Source organism: Stomoxys calcitrans, chromosome 5, assembly GCF_963082655.1.
Source record: "Stomoxys calcitrans chromosome 5, idStoCalc2.1, whole genome shotgun sequence".
Taxonomy (NCBI): domain Eukaryota; kingdom Metazoa; phylum Arthropoda; class Insecta; order Diptera; family Muscidae; genus Stomoxys; species Stomoxys calcitrans.
The window spans coordinates 38,321,951-38,339,724 of NC_081556.1; positions in this window are offsets into that span (position 1 = coordinate 38,321,951).

Genomic DNA, 17,774 nt, shown 5'->3' on the forward strand with positions numbered 1-17,774 from the left:
AAGATCGGGCTTAGACTGAGGGAGCTCGACATGCTGCAGGAGGACAAGAACGGCCATAGTTACATTCTGAATGTTATGAATGCTTAGGGTAGATTGAGGAGAATCTACGATTACCTGGCACCGGTCCGATTGGGATAAGGAAGATATTATGGTAAGAGATTTACCGCCCTCAAAACACAGTTTTATGTGGGCACTATGACGGCGCTCAAGGCTTTGGGTTCGGGGACGATGAAGTCTTGGTGTGTGGCGGACTGTTTGGAGTCCCAGTGTAGGATGCGAGTACACTATGTGATGCTGACCGTATATAAAGGGATTCCGGGAAATGAGCCATTTGTTTTCCCGGGAGGGAGGAATGGCAGGCAAATGTGTTTGAGGAAGATGAAACCTTGATCTTCAATGATAGCTCCCAGATGGAGTCAGGGACTGTTTGGGGATCTACATCAACGCACTAAACTTTCTTATAACTCCGAGACTGCAGGACGAGTGTAAGGTCTTTCAGGCAGTGGTCTGTCCATTACAGTAGCCGCAAGAGAAATTCTGGTAAGAGATTTACAGCCCTCAAAACTCAGGTTTATGTGGACACTATGGCGATGTTCCAGGCCTTGGGTTCCACGACGATGAGGTGGTGGTGTGTGGCGGACTGTTTAGAGCCTTGAATAAGATGCGAGTACACGATACGCTGACATGGGATTCTCGGATATGAATTGATTCTAGGAAATTAGAGGCGAATGAATTTGACAGGAGGGGTTCGTCTACGCCGGGCGGACCGATTACCGGTCATGCACCCTACGTGCCATTTGTCGAACTTCTAAAGATAGGGATGGGACTCAGCGGATGGTTGTCGGATCGCTAAGGCACTCTGGCCTGTCATCGACAGGAGGACGATGAAGAAGATACTGGCGTTCGGCGAGAGGTCGCTGAGTACCTACACTGACATGGGATCCCTGACATGAAGCGATTCCAGGAGACGCAAGAGCGGTCAAATTTGCCAGGTTCGTCTGCGCCGGGCGAACCAGTCACTGGTCTTGTCTACGTGCCAATTGTCGTAGAAAGCCAGAGCGGGTTTGGTGGCGAGATGGGACTCAGGCACTAAGGTGCCTGGCCTGTCACAGACAGAAGGAGGATGAAGGAGTTACTGTCATTTGATAAGAGGTGCCTGTGTACCTACGCTGGCATGGGTTCCCGGATATAAACGGATTCCAGGAAATGAGGGAACGGACGAATTTGCCAGGATTATCTGCGTCGGGCGAACTATTCACTGGTCTTATCTACGTGCCATTTGTCCAACTACTAAGTATAGTGGAGGAGATGGTCAGAGCGGGGTCGGTGTCGAGATGGGTCTCAGAGGATGGTTGTCGGACCGCTAAGCCGCTCTGGCCTATCATCCACAGGAGGAGGATGTAGGAGTTACTAGCGTTCGATAATAGGTCACTATGTACCTTAACAGGGGTCACAATCGGACAATGTATTTGGTACAGTGGCGCATGGCGGCGTGGATGGTAATACCGCACCATGATTTCTGCAAGAAGGAGAAGGAGAATACTATCAAGCACTTCTCTCTGTTCATTTCTAGGTCTGCAGATACGCAGGGTCTCCTTTCTGTGGAGGCGGTTCTCCTGCGATCTGGGTGATTTTGCGAACGTACCTTTAGGACTCCTCCTGAAATTTGTGGACGGGATGGGATGCTCTCTTGATCGTCATTACATTTTAAGTCGATCTAGCCGTGTCCGTCCGTCTATCTGTAGAAAGCACGCTAACTTCCGAAGGAGTAAAGCTAGCCGCTTGCAATTTTGCACAAATACTTCTTTTTAGTCTGGGTCGTTTGGTATTGTAAATGGACCAAATCGGTCCCTGTTTTGATATAGCTGGCATATTAACCGATCTTGGATCTTGAGTTCTTGAGCCACTAGAGGGCACAATTATTATCCGATTTGGCTGAAATTTTGTATGAGGTGTTTTATTATGACTTCCAACAACTGTGCTGAGTAAGGTTGAAATCGGTTAATAACCTGATATAGCTGTCATATAAACCAATCTGGGGTCTTGACTTTTTGAGCGTCTAGAGGTCGCAATTCTTGTCCGATTTGGCTGAAATTTTGCACGACGTATTTCGTTATGACTTCCAATAACTGTGCTGAGTATGGTTGAAATCGGTTAATAACCTGATATAACTGTCATATAAACCAATCTGGGGTCTTGACTTTTGGAGCGTCTAGAGAGCGCAATTCTTTTCCGATTTGGCTGAAATTTCGCATGACGTGTTTTGTTAGGACTTCCAACAACTGTTCTGAGTAAGGTTGAAATCGGTTCATAACCTGATATAGCTGTCATATAAACCGATCTAGAATCTTGACTTCTTGAGCCACTAGAGGGCGCAATTCTTATCCGATTTGGCTGAAATTTCGCATGACGTGTTTTGTTAGGACTTCTAATAACTGTATCAAATATGGTTCAAATCGGTCCATAACCTGATATAGCTGCCATTTAAACCTATCTCGGATCTTGACTTCTTGAGCCTCCGGAGGACGTAATTATTATCCGATTTGGCTTAAATTTTGTACAACGGCTTCTTACATGACCTTCAACATACGTGTCAAACATGGTGCGAATCGCTTTATTGCCTGATACAGCTCCCATATAACCCGATCTCTCTATATTACTTCTTGAGACCCTAAAGAGCGCAATTCTTACCCGAATTGGCTGAAATTTTACACAATGACTTATACTATGGTCTCCAACATTCAATTGAATTATGGTTCGAATCGGACCATAACTTTATATAGCTCCAATATTATAGCAACTTTCTTTTATCCTTTGTTTGCCTAAAAATAGATATCGGAAAAAGAACTCCACAAATGCAGTCTATGGTGGAGGGTATATAAAATTCGGCCCGGTCAAACTTAGCACGCTTTAACTTCTTTCTCTTCTCTTTCTTTCTAGGGTATCATAATGAGCTAGACTGGACTCCGAGTGAACTCGCTTACAGTAGGCAACCCATTCAACCTAACCTAACATTTGACAGCTGAAACTTCATTGAACAACTTTCATAAACTAAACCTCTTAGGTTTTAAAAAACTTCTTTGTGTGGCTTAATATTCTTCATGACCTTGACTATCTTAGGAATCTACCCAATGTTGTTCGTTCAGAAACTTGTTCTTGTCCTTATATTGCGTTGCCCAAAAAATAATTGCGGATTTTTTAAAAGTAAATGCATTTTTAATAAAACTTAGAATAAACTTTAATCAAATTTTATTTTACACTTTTTTTCTAAAGCAAGCTAAAACTAAAAGCTGATAGCTGACAGAAGAAAGAATGCAATTACAGAGTCACAAGCTGTGAAAAAATTTGTCAACGCCGACTATATGAAAAATCCGCAATTACTTTTTGGGCAACCCAATATGTATTTTTTTTTTTCTTAGAGAAACTCCTGTAGATTCGACAAAAACGCCTTTGATTTCGAAAGATTCGGAAAACCCAGTTTGATTAAAAAAAAAACACCCTTTGGTAGTTAAGCACACTTTAGTTCCTATAACAACTCCTATGGTTTCCTATGCAATTTCTTCAGGAAGGAATTCTTATAGTTCCTCAAGATCCGCAGATATTCCTTAGGACTTTACAAATTGGATTAGGTTAGGTTAGGTTTAAGTGGCAGTCTGCCATCAGATTCATGTTTTAGACGTTTTCGTCCATTGTGATACCACAGGAACAGAAGAAGGAAGATGCCTTCTAGCTCCTGCCGTTGGAGCATCCAGATCACCTTAAAAAGCCCAATAACTTGCGAATGTTCACATCGCTAAATCAGATGGGTTCTCAAAGAAATGAGAAACTCCTTCTAACTGCTAGTGCGGGACACACACACAGAAGGTGTTCTATAGTGTGTTCTTCCTCGACGTCCCCACAGCTTCTGCAAAAGTCGTTGCTGGCAACCTTCAATCCGTCAGCATGTTTTCCGTTTACACAATGACCTGTCATGACGGACACAATGACTGAGACGTCTGTTCTAGCCAATAGCAGTAAAGCAGTAGACCTCTTCAAGTCTAGATGTGGCCACATAGTTTTGGAATGCTCACAGCCCTCTTTTTGTGACCATCTATCATTCGTTGCCCTTCGGGTCTGGTCCTAAAAACATGTCGCAAACAAACAGGATTACCTCTTAAGATATTCCTCCAGTCTGTAAGAAACTCCTTGAAATCTTTCGAAAGTTCTTAGAAGTTAAATAAGGCATTTAGATCCTCAATAAAACCCCTTAAGATCGCTTAAATGGAGGCCACCGTAGCGCATAGGTTTGCATGTCCGCATATGACGCTGAACGCCAGGGTTCGAATCCCGGCGCGAGACCATCAGAAAAAAATTTTAGCGGTGGTTTCGCCTCCTTATGCTGGCAATACTTGTGAGGTACTATGCCATGTAAAACGTCTCTTCAAAGAGGTGCCGCACTGCGGCACGCCATTCGGACTCGGCTATAAAAAGGAGGCCCCTTATCATTGAGCTTAATCTTGAATCGGACTGCACTCATTGATATGTGAGAAGTTTGCCCCCGTTTCTTAGTGGAATGTTCATGGGCAAAATTTGCATTTGCAAGATCGCTTAAAAATAAAACCTGTAGCTCCTTAAGAAGCAATTGCAGTCCCTACAAATTCCCCACAAGAATTCCTTTAAGAATCTCTGTTAGTAATTGCAAATTCTTTAATTTTCTCAGTAAATGCCCATGTTTGTTTCGATTTACCCAAACAAAACACTTGGTGTCAATGCTATGGTGAAAGGTGTTATCTGCTTTCCTGAGAAAGCACATACCCGCTTACTTTCGTAACTTTTAATTATGTCAATTAATTTAATCACGTTTTGGAGTTTTTGTTTGTGATTTTTTTTTTTGGAATCGACATTCAATAAATTTAAATATTTTGGCATGTTCCTTTCCATTTGGATATTGGTTTTACCTCGTTCTGGGGGCATTCTTAGGTGTCTGCAATGCAATACGAAAAGACCAAAAACAAATAAAAACGTTTTATCTTAGATTTCAATTAACGTTAAGGTCAACACTCCAACACCTTTTTGCCCGTGCTCTTCTTCTCGCATGGTCACTATTCAGTGAGCAATGCCATGGCAATAAGAGATGCAGGGACCCTTAAAGTGCCAATGATGACGTCGACGACAAGGGAAAAGCAAAAAAAGAATCAGAGCATTCATGACTTAAAGAAGGTATATCATGAGAAATATTTTAATTAAAATTCCCCCAAAAATACAGTAAAAACTTCAAAAAACATACACACTCATAACTTCTGTGGCCCATGCACATGCGTCCACATACCTGAAGTTATGTCTGGTGCAAATAACCTGACTTTGTTTTCAACGGAAACCTTAAAGTCCACATATATAATGGCAAACAAAAAGAAGAAAACAAACAACACACAAGAAGTGGGCGTAAAGAAGAATAACCAACCAACCAACCATACCGACATTCAGCCACCAACCACTCAGTCCACCAGTCATGAAACAAAGGGTCCGGTACAAATAACATAAAACAAAGCTATATAAACACACGCTCAGTACGTGTATGTATGGATCCAAGCATAGATGGATGGCGGAGCATAGCAAGTGAGTGAGTATCCCTGGCTCTGTAACGGCAAGCGAACATTCAAAAAAATAAAAAAAATTCGATTTCGAAAAAATTACGCGTTTACTTCCAAGGAAGTGTAACATGGGAAAAAACGCTGTTAAAGTGCAGGCGCATGCGCAACGCCTACACCCGCTTTGTGTTCGTTTCGTTGTCGGTGGCTAAAATACTTTCAGCATAAGATAAGATTTTCAACAATGATGGGAGACACAGAGACCAACTGCAGAAGGAAAATTTTGAAAGGTGTCACGCTACAAAAAAGTGATGATCTCTAATCTAATTCAGGTCAGAGAAAGGAATATCCAAAAAAACATGTGAGCTGCAGTAAGGAAAAAAAATCCGACTGAGAATGGGGGCAGAGTAGTATATCTGGAGTGTTTCTTTGACAAACTACGAACATCATAATCCTTAGAGAAATTTTCAAGAAATTCTAGGGCTTAATAGGAATTGAACCTGTCTATAGATAAGGGTGGTTTTTCTCATTAGCAATATTTGTTCCTTCGATATGCAGCCTCGGGGAGGCAGTTTCCAAAGGAAATCAAGGTATATGAAAAAGACGTCCGGAAGTCAGGGGTTCTGTACGAAGCCAGGGTTTCCAAGGAAAGCAAGGGATTCTAAAGCAGGTCAGGGTACTCTAAGAATGCCAGGGTTTTCTAAGAAAGCCAATTTCCTAAGAAATGCAGGGTTTCAAAACAAAGAAAACTAGGATCCCAAGGAGATCAAAGTTTATAAGGAAAGCTAGGATTTCCAATTGAAGAAGGATCGGGTTTCCCCAAAGAAGCCATAGTTTCCAAAGGAAGCCAGGGTTTCCAAAGGAAGCCAGGGTTTCCAAAGGAAGCCAGGGTTTCCAAAGGAAGCCAGGGTTTCCAAAGGAAGCCAGGGTTTCCAAAGGAAGCCAGGGTTTCCAAAGGAAGCCAGGGTTTCCAAAGGAAGCCAGGGTTTCCAAAGGAAGCCAGGGTTTCCAAAGGAAGCCAGGGTTTCCAAAGGAAGTCAGGGTTTCCAAAGGAAGCCAGGGTTTCCAAAGGAAGCCAGGGTTACCAAAGGAAGCCAGGATTTCCAATGGAAGCCAGGGTTTCCAAAGGAAGCTTGAGTTTCCAAAGGAAGCCAGGGTTTCCAAAGGAAGCCAGGGTTTCCAAAGGAAGCCAGGGTTTCCAATGGAAGCCAGGATTTCCAATGGAAGCCAGGATTTCCAATGGAAGCCAGGGTTTCCAATGGAAGCCAGGGTTTCCAAAGGAAGCCAGGGTTTCCAAAGGAAGCCAGGGTTTCCAAAGGAAGCCAGGGTTTCCAAAGGAAGCCAGGGTTTCCAAAGGAAGCCAGGGTTTTCAAAGGAAGCCAGGGTTTTCAAAGGAAGCCAGGGTTTCCAAAGGAAGCCAGGGTTTCCAAAGGAAGCCAAGGTTTCCAAAGGAAGCCAAGGTTTCCAAAGAAAGCCAGGGTTTCCAAAGGAAGCCAGGATTTCCAAAGGAAGCCAGGGTTTCCAAAGAAAGCCAGGGTTTCCAAAGGAAGCCAGGGTTTCCAAAGGAAGCCAGGGTTTCCAAAGGAAGCCAGAGTTTCCAAAGGAAGCCAGGGTTTCCAAAGGAAGCCAGGGTTTCCAAAGGAAGCCAGGGTTTCCAAAGGAAGTCAGGGTTTCCAAAGGAAGCCAGGGTTTCCAAAGGAAGCCAGGGTTTCCAAAGGAAGCCAGGGTTTCCAAAGGAAGCCAGGGTTTCCAAAGGAAGCCAGGGTTTCCAAAGGAAGCCAGGGTTTCCAAAGGAAGCCAGGGCTTCCAAAGGAAGCCAGGGTTTCTAAAGGAAGCCAGGGTTTCCAAAGGAAGCCAGGGTTTCCAAGGAAAGCCAGGGTTTCCAAAGAAAGCCAGGGTTTCCAAAGAAAGCCAGGCTTTCCAAAGGAAGCCAGGGTTTCCAAAGAAAGCCAGGGTTTCCAAATAAAGCCAGGGTTTCCAAAGGAAGCCAGGGTTTCCAAAGGAAGCCAGGCTTTCCAAAGGAAGCCAGGGTTTCCACAGGAAGCCAGGGTTTCCACAGGAAGCCAGGGTTTCCAAAGGAAGCCAGGGTTTCCAAAGGAAGCCAGGGTTTCCAAAGGAAGCCAGGGTTTCCAAAGGAAGCCAGGGTTTCCAAAGGAAGCCAGGGTTTCCAAAGGAAGCCAGGCTTTCCAAAGGAAGCCAGGCTTTCCAAAGGAAGCCAGGCTTTCCAAAGGAAGCCAGGGTTTCCAAAGGAAGCCAGGGTTTCCAAAGGAAGCCAAAATTTCCTAAGAAATCCAAGGATTTCTAGGGATATCACGATTTGCCAAAGAACCCACTAGTACCTATTGAATACATGGTTTCCTAAGGAAGCCAGGGTTTCCAAAGGAAGCCAGGATTTCCTAAGGGAATCTAGGATTTCCTAAGGGAATCTAGGATTTCCTAAGGGAATCTAGGATTTCCTAAGGGAATCTAGGATTTCCTAAGAGAATCTAGGATTTCCTAAGGGAATCTAGGATTTCCTAAGGGAAGCTAGGATTTCCTAAGGGAATCTAGGATTTCCTAAGGGAATCTAGGATTTCCTAAGGGAATCTAGGATTTCCTAAGCGAATCTAGGATTTCCTAAGGGAATCTAGGATTTCCTAAGGGAATCTAGGATTTCCTAAGGGAATCTAGGATTTCCTAAGGGAATCTAGGATTTTCTAAGGGAATCTAGGAATTTCTAAGGGAATCTAGGATTTCCTAAGGGAATCTAGGATTTTCTAAGGGAATCTAGGATTTCCTAAGAGAATCTTGGATTTCCTAAGGGAATCTAGGATTTCTTAAAAGAATCTAGTATTCCCTTAGGATATCTAGGACTTCCTGTGGGAATCTAGGATTGTTCTCCTAAGAAAATCGAAGATTGATCTCCTGAGAGAATCCAGCATTTCCTTAGCGAATTTAGGATTTCTAAGGGAATCTAAGATTTCCTAAGAAAATCTGGGTATTCCTAAGGGAATCTTGGATTTTCTAAAGGAATCTAGGAATTCCTAAAGGAATCTAGGAATTCCTAAAGGAATCAAGTATATCCTATGGGAGTCTAGGATTTTTAAGGAAATCTAGGAATTCAGGATTTTTTTAGGGGAATCTTGGATTAATCTCCTAAGGGAATCTAGCACTTCCTAACGACTTCCTAAGACGATTTAGGATTTCCTCAGGCAATCTAGGATTTTCTTATGGAATCAAGGGACTCCAAAGGGAACCTAGGATTTTCCTGGATTTCCTAAAGAAATCTTTAATTTTATGAAAAAATTTTGGATTTTCTAACAAAATCTAGGATTTTCTAAGGGAATCTGGGATTTACTAAGGGAATCTAGGAGTTCATGAATCTAGGAATTCTTGAGGGAACCTCAAATTTCTGGTAGATATTTTAGATTTCCAAAGAACATCTAGGATTTTTTAATGGAAACCAGGATTTCCTATAGTAATCAAGGATTTCCTAATGATTTCGATGATTTCCTGATGGGCTGTAGAAATTCCGTGGAAGATTCTGAGTTCCTTAGAACAAATATATGGTGTTTCCCAAGGATTATCTAAAAAGCGGACTTTCCAATAAAAGCTTGGGTTCCACAAATTAATGGCGACTTAAGAAAATCTAGGATTTCCTAAGGAAATTTCATATGCTATTCCAAAAACATCTGATTTTTCTAAAAAAGAAATTCAGTTTACCAAAAAAAGTTCTGAAATTCCAGATTTCTCAAAGAATCTGAAGAAATCCCAACGAAATTTCGGACTTCCTAAGGTACTCTCAGATTTCCTAAGGTACTCCCAGATTTCCTAAGTAAAGCTGAATATATTCTCACTGCTTTGTAGATTTTCGTTTATGACAGTTCAACAAATGATTGTTCCACTAATGGATTATACATAAAAATACTCCAACTCCATACTGTCGATGTCTTCCTTGTCTTCCCACGATTATTGTGGTAGCGAAACAGGTTAAAAATAAAGCGTTGACTGCTTCCATAATTCACACCAATGAGTCGAATGGATGAACAAAATGTCTTGGCCAGTTTTTTTTTAAACCTACCAAATAAACAAAAGAGAAAAGGAGGCAGAAAAATCCAAGATTATACTGAACTGTTTGGTCCCACTGACATATAGCCAAGAGCTATCATCTTAACCAATAATAAAAAGATACTTAGTACGTTGGTTAAATAAGAACTGAAAGATCCATGGCCACAAACAAACGCCACCACTATGTGCTCCATGAAGCAGAACCTACAACGACATTAGCAACAAAGTCAATTATGCGTACATGGCTGCAGTTGGAGCAGCAGCACACCACCACCACCATCCTGCGACGCCATCACCTGCAAATGAATCAACTATGATGCAGGCATCTGTCCATCACTTGAGTGGCGATTGTGTGTTTTTCCACGCCAGACCATCAAGGGCAATGGGCAGTGATCTTCAAGGAACTACAAGTTTTTCCCTATCACTCACTCGTTTACTTGGGATAACATGACGTTCTGACAATTATCATCGTTCATAGTCTAAGGGCTAGACATGGAACAGGCAGCAGCAAATGCCGCAGCACCAGCACCGCAGAAGGACTTGGTCGGACTAGCAACGGTCAAGGAGTTGTAATGCACCTAGCTCTGCCTTGCCATGATAAATGCTTAGCAAATAAATCTGAAGTGGTTTAGGGAAGATAAACTGCAAACCAACAAAGCCTCTCCCACTTGGTAAGATGTTGAAAGGAAGTCATTCGATGTGAAGATATATCGACATTTGTCTTACTCGATTGGTAATCATTGTCCAAAAACAAGTATGAAAAATCAAAAATCGTCTGTTGGCCTTTTGGGACAAGAAAAAAAAGAAAGCAAGACAAGCCAAAAAGTTCGTCCTGCATGGAACAACTAATTCCATGTGTACTCTTGCTAGGGGGTGAGTTATAATTTCAACCTCCTTTGATGCACTATTTATTGCACTGAACTCATTACACACAGGCAACGCCAACCATAAATTATACTTTTTGGCCATTTTGCCTGCATTTTTATGGACCTTCTTTATTCACTCACGTGTGGTGAGTGTACACACATGGGATGGCGACATGCGGCATTTACAAGCGGAACGGCGACCAAAAGTTCCTAAAAACTGCAGAATTTTGCATATACAAAAGCCATTAAGGATGCCATTGCAGTGCCATGCCACCCTTTTGAGAGTTTACACAGAGCAGAGTAGAAGATTATGGTCAGTCAGTCACTCCAGTCACTGGCTGTGTTGGAATGTCCAAAATAACATTCATGGAGCTGCCATGATGATGAACACCAACTTCACAAAGAGACCTTGCGTACAGGTGTTTGTTGTAGTGTGTCTGGCAAAAACAACTGAAGAGCAACTCTCCAATCTGTAAACTGTCACAACTGATTACTGAAAATAGACTCCAATGGAAATTCTTTCCAAGTAATGGAATTTGTTGGATGTACGTAAGCCTGTCTTTACATTTCTATGGAGCAGTGAGTTGTCCGATTCGTGCCACACAATAATAGCTTTAATCTCCAATCTAAAGGCCATAGGCACGAAGTTTGTATGCAAGTGCTGGAAATGTTGGAGGCCACGTTGCCAGGCATGCCTCCCATCCAACTTTAAGCTACTGTGGCGTAACTCGCAAAATTTCAAATTATGCCACAATTAAGAGGGAAGTGCTATTGTCATTGCCCAAATGGATGGACGCATGGTGGGTGGAAGGGTCGCGAAGAGTATGCAAGAGTTGGTCTATAAAAATGTTTAACATTAAAGGAAATTTGTTTATGCTCTGCTTTACTGGCGAAAGCAAAAAAAAAAAAATGTTGATGTTGTTGATCTTTGGCCAATATGTGAAACTTTGTGAGAGGAAGCTTGGGTTAACACACGTTCTTCTGCACATCAAAGACAGTGAGTTAATAAAGAATGGTTGAAAAAGCAATGCACAGCTGGAGTGGCAATATTGGTCCGTAGCAAGTTCTTTACTATTGAAACCTCGACTAGTGGAGGTTTGGAGCTCCTGGCTGAGAACATGAGTGCATGATCGATTAATTTCATTTAAATTTGCATGCCTTCGTCTTGCCTATGCAATTGGTTACTTGGGAAAAACACTCGCCCTTTGAATAGGATATGGCCCATTTCCAATCCGCAACGACCTACATCAATAATAAGTAACTTTACAAAATTTCAAGTGTCTAGCTTTACGCGCTGAACCGCTATCGTGATTTCAACAAACGGACAGACCTATATGACCTCTCAGAACGTCGAGAGACGATCAAGAATATATATATATTTATGGGGTCTTAGACGAATATTTCGAGGTGTTACAAACGGAATGACTAGATAAATATACCCCATCCTATGGTGGTGGGTATACAAACTCATCGTCGATGTATGGGCCAGTCAGGCAATACAGGCCTCTACAGAATTCCAGAATGACAAAAGGGGTTGCCCTGCAGGGAGTCCAGGCTCGGAAAGAGGTTTTCACCCATTATCCTGTGTCTTGTTCTCGCAATCAGCGAGGCAGTGACACAACAGGTGCTCGACCAATTCCTCCTCATCATCGCACTTCCTACAGCCGTCTACCTTTCCCTGTACCCAGCGCGACGTAAAAGACCTGATTTTGCAATGATCAGTCAGGACTCCTATTAGAAATCATGATTCAGGATAAGTAACGTCCAGTTTCGTGAAACACTCAGCCACAGGGCCTCTCACACCCTACAACCTACAGAACTTGCTCACGCCTTTTTCGCACAGTCATCGCAGAAGGCTACCACCCTACCATGAGGCTCGCACAGTGAACGTCTCAATCGATCGCTGCTGCAATCAGCGAGGCAGTGACACAACAGGTGCTCGACCAATTCCTCCTCATCATCGCACTTCCTACAGCCGTCTGCCTTTCCCTGTACCCAGCGCGACGTAAAAGACCTGATTTTGCAATGATCAGTCAGGACTCCTATTAGAAATCATGATTCAGGATAAGCAACGACCTATTTCGTGAAACACTCAGCCACAGTGCCTTCCACACCCTACAACCTACAGAACTTGCTCACGCCTGTTTCGCACAGTCATCGCAGAAGGCTACCACCCTACCATGAAGCTCGCACAGTGAACGTCTCAATGGATCGCTGCTGCAATCAGCCTGGCCTGAGACCCAGAAAAGCCTGACAGCGTTTCCCATGGTTCGAAGAAGCTTTTTACATCGTCTAACCAGTTTTGATTTCACGCGGCCCGACGCCAGAAGCCACAACGCCGCCTGATTGTCCAGGTATATCGTTACAGTCCGATCGGGCCGCCGCTCCCGCATCAACATAGTCTCCAATGCTTTCGGGATCGTGAAGACCTCCACCTGAAAGACCCGTCCAGAAGTCTTTAAAATTCCCTGATTCCAAGGAGTTCAATGAAGACTTATACTCCAGTGCCTCCAGCCGTGTATACAGAAAGTCCCGGGAAGGGGGTGTCCCCAATCCAGAGATACCTTTTCGGAATAGCAAATTCTATACTAGCAACAAGGAAGGACTTCCCAAGTATCTAACCAGTCGCGCCACATAAAGCATGGTGCCACGCGGCAATACCATCCTCCCGCAGAATAGTAGAATGATCCAAGTTAGAGGAGCGCCATGTACTTGACTTCCACAGTCTCATGGCGATATTTGTTGCCACACACCCAACATATAGATGCAAAGGCATAAGATCGAGAATAGCATTCATCCCATCTCTCGGGGCACTTCTCCTTGCCCCTGAAGATAAGCACTGCCGCGGTACTCTGTACCTTCTCGATGATCTTGCAAAGGGCACAGTTGTCTTGAGCTTTGTGCCACACCGGAAAATCGTAGGTTCAGTGCACCGTCCCCAGCCTCAGCCCAAAACTTCTTCAAATCGAGTTGCAACAAGAGTAGATCACATTCTGTCCCCTTTTGACCACGTCTTCGACGTTTCTTCTCCAACTTTCTGGTAAAGTTTCTGGTAGAGAATCTTTGCCTCCGAAGAGAACGGTTGATCCACCCCATCCAGGATAGGTCCTTTAAAAGCCAGTTCAGTCTTTCGGAGATTTATGTCAAGCCCCCTGAAAGAGGTGCCCCCACCATGATGACGACATAGTCCGCTTAGGCAGCGATCTTCACCTTCTCTCTCTCGAAAGACCTCACACAATCCCATTGATCACCAGAAGCCAGTGCACTGTCCCCAGCCTCTGCCCAAAACTCCTTCCAATCGAGTTGCAACAGGAGCAGAGCACATTCTGTCCCCTTTTGACCAAGTCTTCGACGTTTTTTCTCCAACTTAGTTTCTGGTGGAGAATCACGCCCAAGTACTTGGCCTCCGAAGAGAACGGTAGCTCCACCCCATCAAGGATAGGTCCCTTAAAAACCAGTTCAGTCTTTCAGAGATTTATGTCAAGCCCGTTGGCTCTCGCTCATCCGTAAAGCTTCTGCAAAGCTCCCTGAAAGAGGTGCCTAATACGAGTAGGAGAGAGGAAACGGCCACCTACTATCATGACAACATAGTCCGCTTCTTCATCTTCTTCCTGTCGAAAGACCTCACACAATCCCAAACTGTCCTGGAAGAGAAATACCGAGGAAAGAAGACGTAAAACACTGTGCGCTTTCTGCTTCTGTTCGGTAGGAAGTGGGGCTGAGAGAGCTCGGCATGTTGAAGGAGCACAGGTGCGCCCTCAGTTCCATCCTGGATGCTATTGATGCGGAGGGTAGACTGAGCAGGATCTCCCACTATCTGGACCCGGTACCCGGTAGAAATAGGACATTCAAGATTCGTTTTTGGGAGGAACGAGTGGAGGGCGAATGCTGTGCTTGAGTAGGATGAGACCTCGATCTTCACTGAAGGCTCCAAGATGGAGTCAGGGACTGGATTGGGGATCTACTTTGACGCACTCAACATCGGTATGTCTCTGAGACTACCGGACGAGTGTACAGTCTTTCAGGCAGAGCTCTGTGCTATTGCAGTAGCCGCAAGAGAAGTTCTGGTAAGAGATCTACCGCCCTCAAAACTCAGGATTTATGTGGAGAGTATGGAGATGCTCTAGGCCTTGGATTCGAGGACGGTGAGGTAGGTCTAGATGTGGGGCGGATTGTTTGAAGTCCCCGGATAGGCTCCCGGTCCACAATGTGACGCTGATATGGATTCCCGTACATGAAGGGAATGAAAGGGGCGGAAAAATTCGCCAGCAGTGATTCGTCTGCGCCGGGCGCAGACCTACATGCCATTTGTCGAACTACTGGACACAGAAGAAGATGGGCAGAGAAGGGTCGGTTACGAGATGGAACTCGGCGAATGGTTGCCAGACCGCTTAGACGCTCTGGCCTGTCACCGACCAGAGGAGGACTAAGGGAGAGAGACTGGCGTTCGATAACAGGTCTTACTGCTCTTGGGAGAACAAAGGGACTTATTGAGCCCTGTTTCGAAACAAAATCGTGCTCTACACCGTACTCAATAGTCGTTGGGTATGTAGAGCACCTTAAACAATTTGACAAACTTGCCAGTCAAAGTGCTTAAACGACTGAATGCACTTGCCGAACTCTATTTAAATGAAAAAAAAAGTTTCTTCACGATGGATGTTTGACATCCTGCAACATGCACTGTACGGTTGCTACTCAAAAGGGTTAAAATGTTTGAACAACATAGGTGCTCCAATACGCACAGCCACAAAGGTAAGCGAATAATGTTGCTGTTTGAAGCTGTCCTACATGGCGGCTTTGTGTCAAAAGTTTTATAATCTGTCACGTCAAATCACTTTAACGCTTACCCGACCCAGTCGAGTTGGATAGTCAACGTTTGTTCCTGATCGGAGTCCAGGGAACAACGAAAACAAGCTTTTCTGTTTTTTTTTAAGTTTTTTAGTGCTACGCAGCATGGCTTAAGAGGACAGTGATTCATGCCTGTTTTGTAGAAATAATGAAATAATGGACGTGTTTATAATGCAAGCAACAAAAAGAACACAAAGCAAGGGCACCATAAGCCAAAGCAATAGGCTCAGTACCAGCTTTAAAGGGGAAAGGTAGATGTATGATGTGTTCACCAGTTACTCCTTCGGCCAACATAACTATTTTCCTCTTTAGGCTTTGCCTAGAAACCTTTATGAGAGAATCATACACCAACATGTCGTTCTGCAGACTTGATAAAGTTACAGTATATGCTATTTAAAACTCCTCCATTTTTGGTGACTACCCAAATTCCACGCACATTGTTAATGTTTATGTCCTCAATTTTTTCCAATTTATGTCGCCAAAGTTTTTCCAACGCCATTAGAAGGGATTGAGTTTTGGGGTAAATATCAAGAAAACTTTTCTTCCAAATCTCCACGGCACCAATGGCTGGCTTTTGCACCACAAGTCTCATTTGGTTGGCATAAGAACGAACTCAAAATGCATTCTGTCGCAAATCTTTTACGTTTGACTTTTTTGAATTTCTTCCTTCCTCTGGTACCCATCATCATCACCATCATCTGAAGTATGGAAAAAGTCAAGCATATCAGGACCCAAAAACACCATAAGGACCATAAGGACCAAAAATTTGTTGGCATCACTTCGAATAAGCGAATAAACAACTAGAACAGGGTAACCAAGTGAGAAAATTGTATTTCTGTAGTAAATTTTGTCAAAATTTATTTTTTTTTAGAAAATTTTGTCAAAAATCGTTTTTAACATAAAATTTTGTCAACATTTTATTTTTATAGAAAAAGAGAACTAACTTTACAGTGCCCGCTCTGCTGCGCCTGCATTAGCACCACGCGAAAAACAAATTTCCTCCCCAGTATAATTTGTTTATCCACTTCCAAATTCCTTTTATTGAACCCCATATAGCCATGATTGACAAATATGCATATTTTGTGAGGGGTAGGCAACCTCATGTCACTCGAACCCTATTTTTAATACCATATTCGTAATCGACTCCCGAAAACCTTTTATTTGAGTCCCATATTGTCATGATGGTCTAATATGCCCACCTGTGACGGGTTTGATTTTGGGGCGGTCCCCTTGGTAATTATACCCAATTTTTAATATTCGTACTCTACTCTCGAACACCTTTCATTGGAGTCCCATATTGTCCCGATCGGTCTACTTTGATCTGGGCGGCACTTTTGGGGCGGTTTTGGACTTGGGACGGCTCCCTAAATACTTGGAGCCAATTTTTAATAGTATATCCATACTCCACTCTCGAATAGCTTTCATTGGGGTTCTATATTGTCCCGATCGGTCCACTTTTTACTTTGGGCGGTACTGTTGGGGCGACGCTCTAGGTACTTGGATTCAATTTTTGACACCATATTCGTATTCTACAGCCGAAAACCTTTCATTTGAGTCCCATATTTTTTGATTTTTGGCGATACTTTTAGTTTGATTTTGGCCTTGGGCGGCTAGTTAGGTACTTGGACCCAATTTTAAATATCATATTCATACTGTACTCCCAAATAATTTTCATTCAAGTCTAATATTGTCCCGATCGGTCCACTTTTGATTTTGGGCACTACTTTTGGGGCGGTTTTGGGCCTGGAGCGACCTCCTATGTACTTGGATCTAATTTTTAATACAACATTCGTATTTAACTCCCAAATATCTTTCACTTGATATCCATATTGTCCCAATCGGTAAATATATCCTGCAGGGGGTTTTGGGGGGTGGGTAGGCCCCTCAGACACCAAGGAATAACTTTTTATGTCAAATTTGTACTCTACTTTTAAATGCTTTTCATTTGATATCCATATTGTCCCAAATGGTATATATGCCCTGCTTGGGGTTTTGGGGGGTTGGGGAGGCTCCTCAGATACCAAGAACTAAATTTTCATGTCTACTTTAAAATACCTTTCATTTGATACTCATATTGCCCAAAGCGGTAAAAGTGTCCTGTTGGCTATGGGCCTCTCCCCCCCCCCCCCCCCCCCCCCCTTTATTTGATCCCAACATTGTATACAAATTTCGTGTTTTTGGGGTACCATTAGGTGGCATACAAAATACAGCTTAAATCAGTGCATCCATCTCCGAAATCTGGCGTTTTTGAAAATGGGGATAAGGGGGAGAGTCCGCCCCCCTTCAGATATCAAAAAATTATGTACCCTTTTTTCACCAGGGGTTCAAACTCTACTATCTGTGAAAATTGCATGAAAATCGGTTCAGCAGTTTTCGATGAAAGGATGGAATCCCAGAAACTGCAGTCCCGTTAGTCTTTCGGCCAAATGGAGATTTAATCAATAAG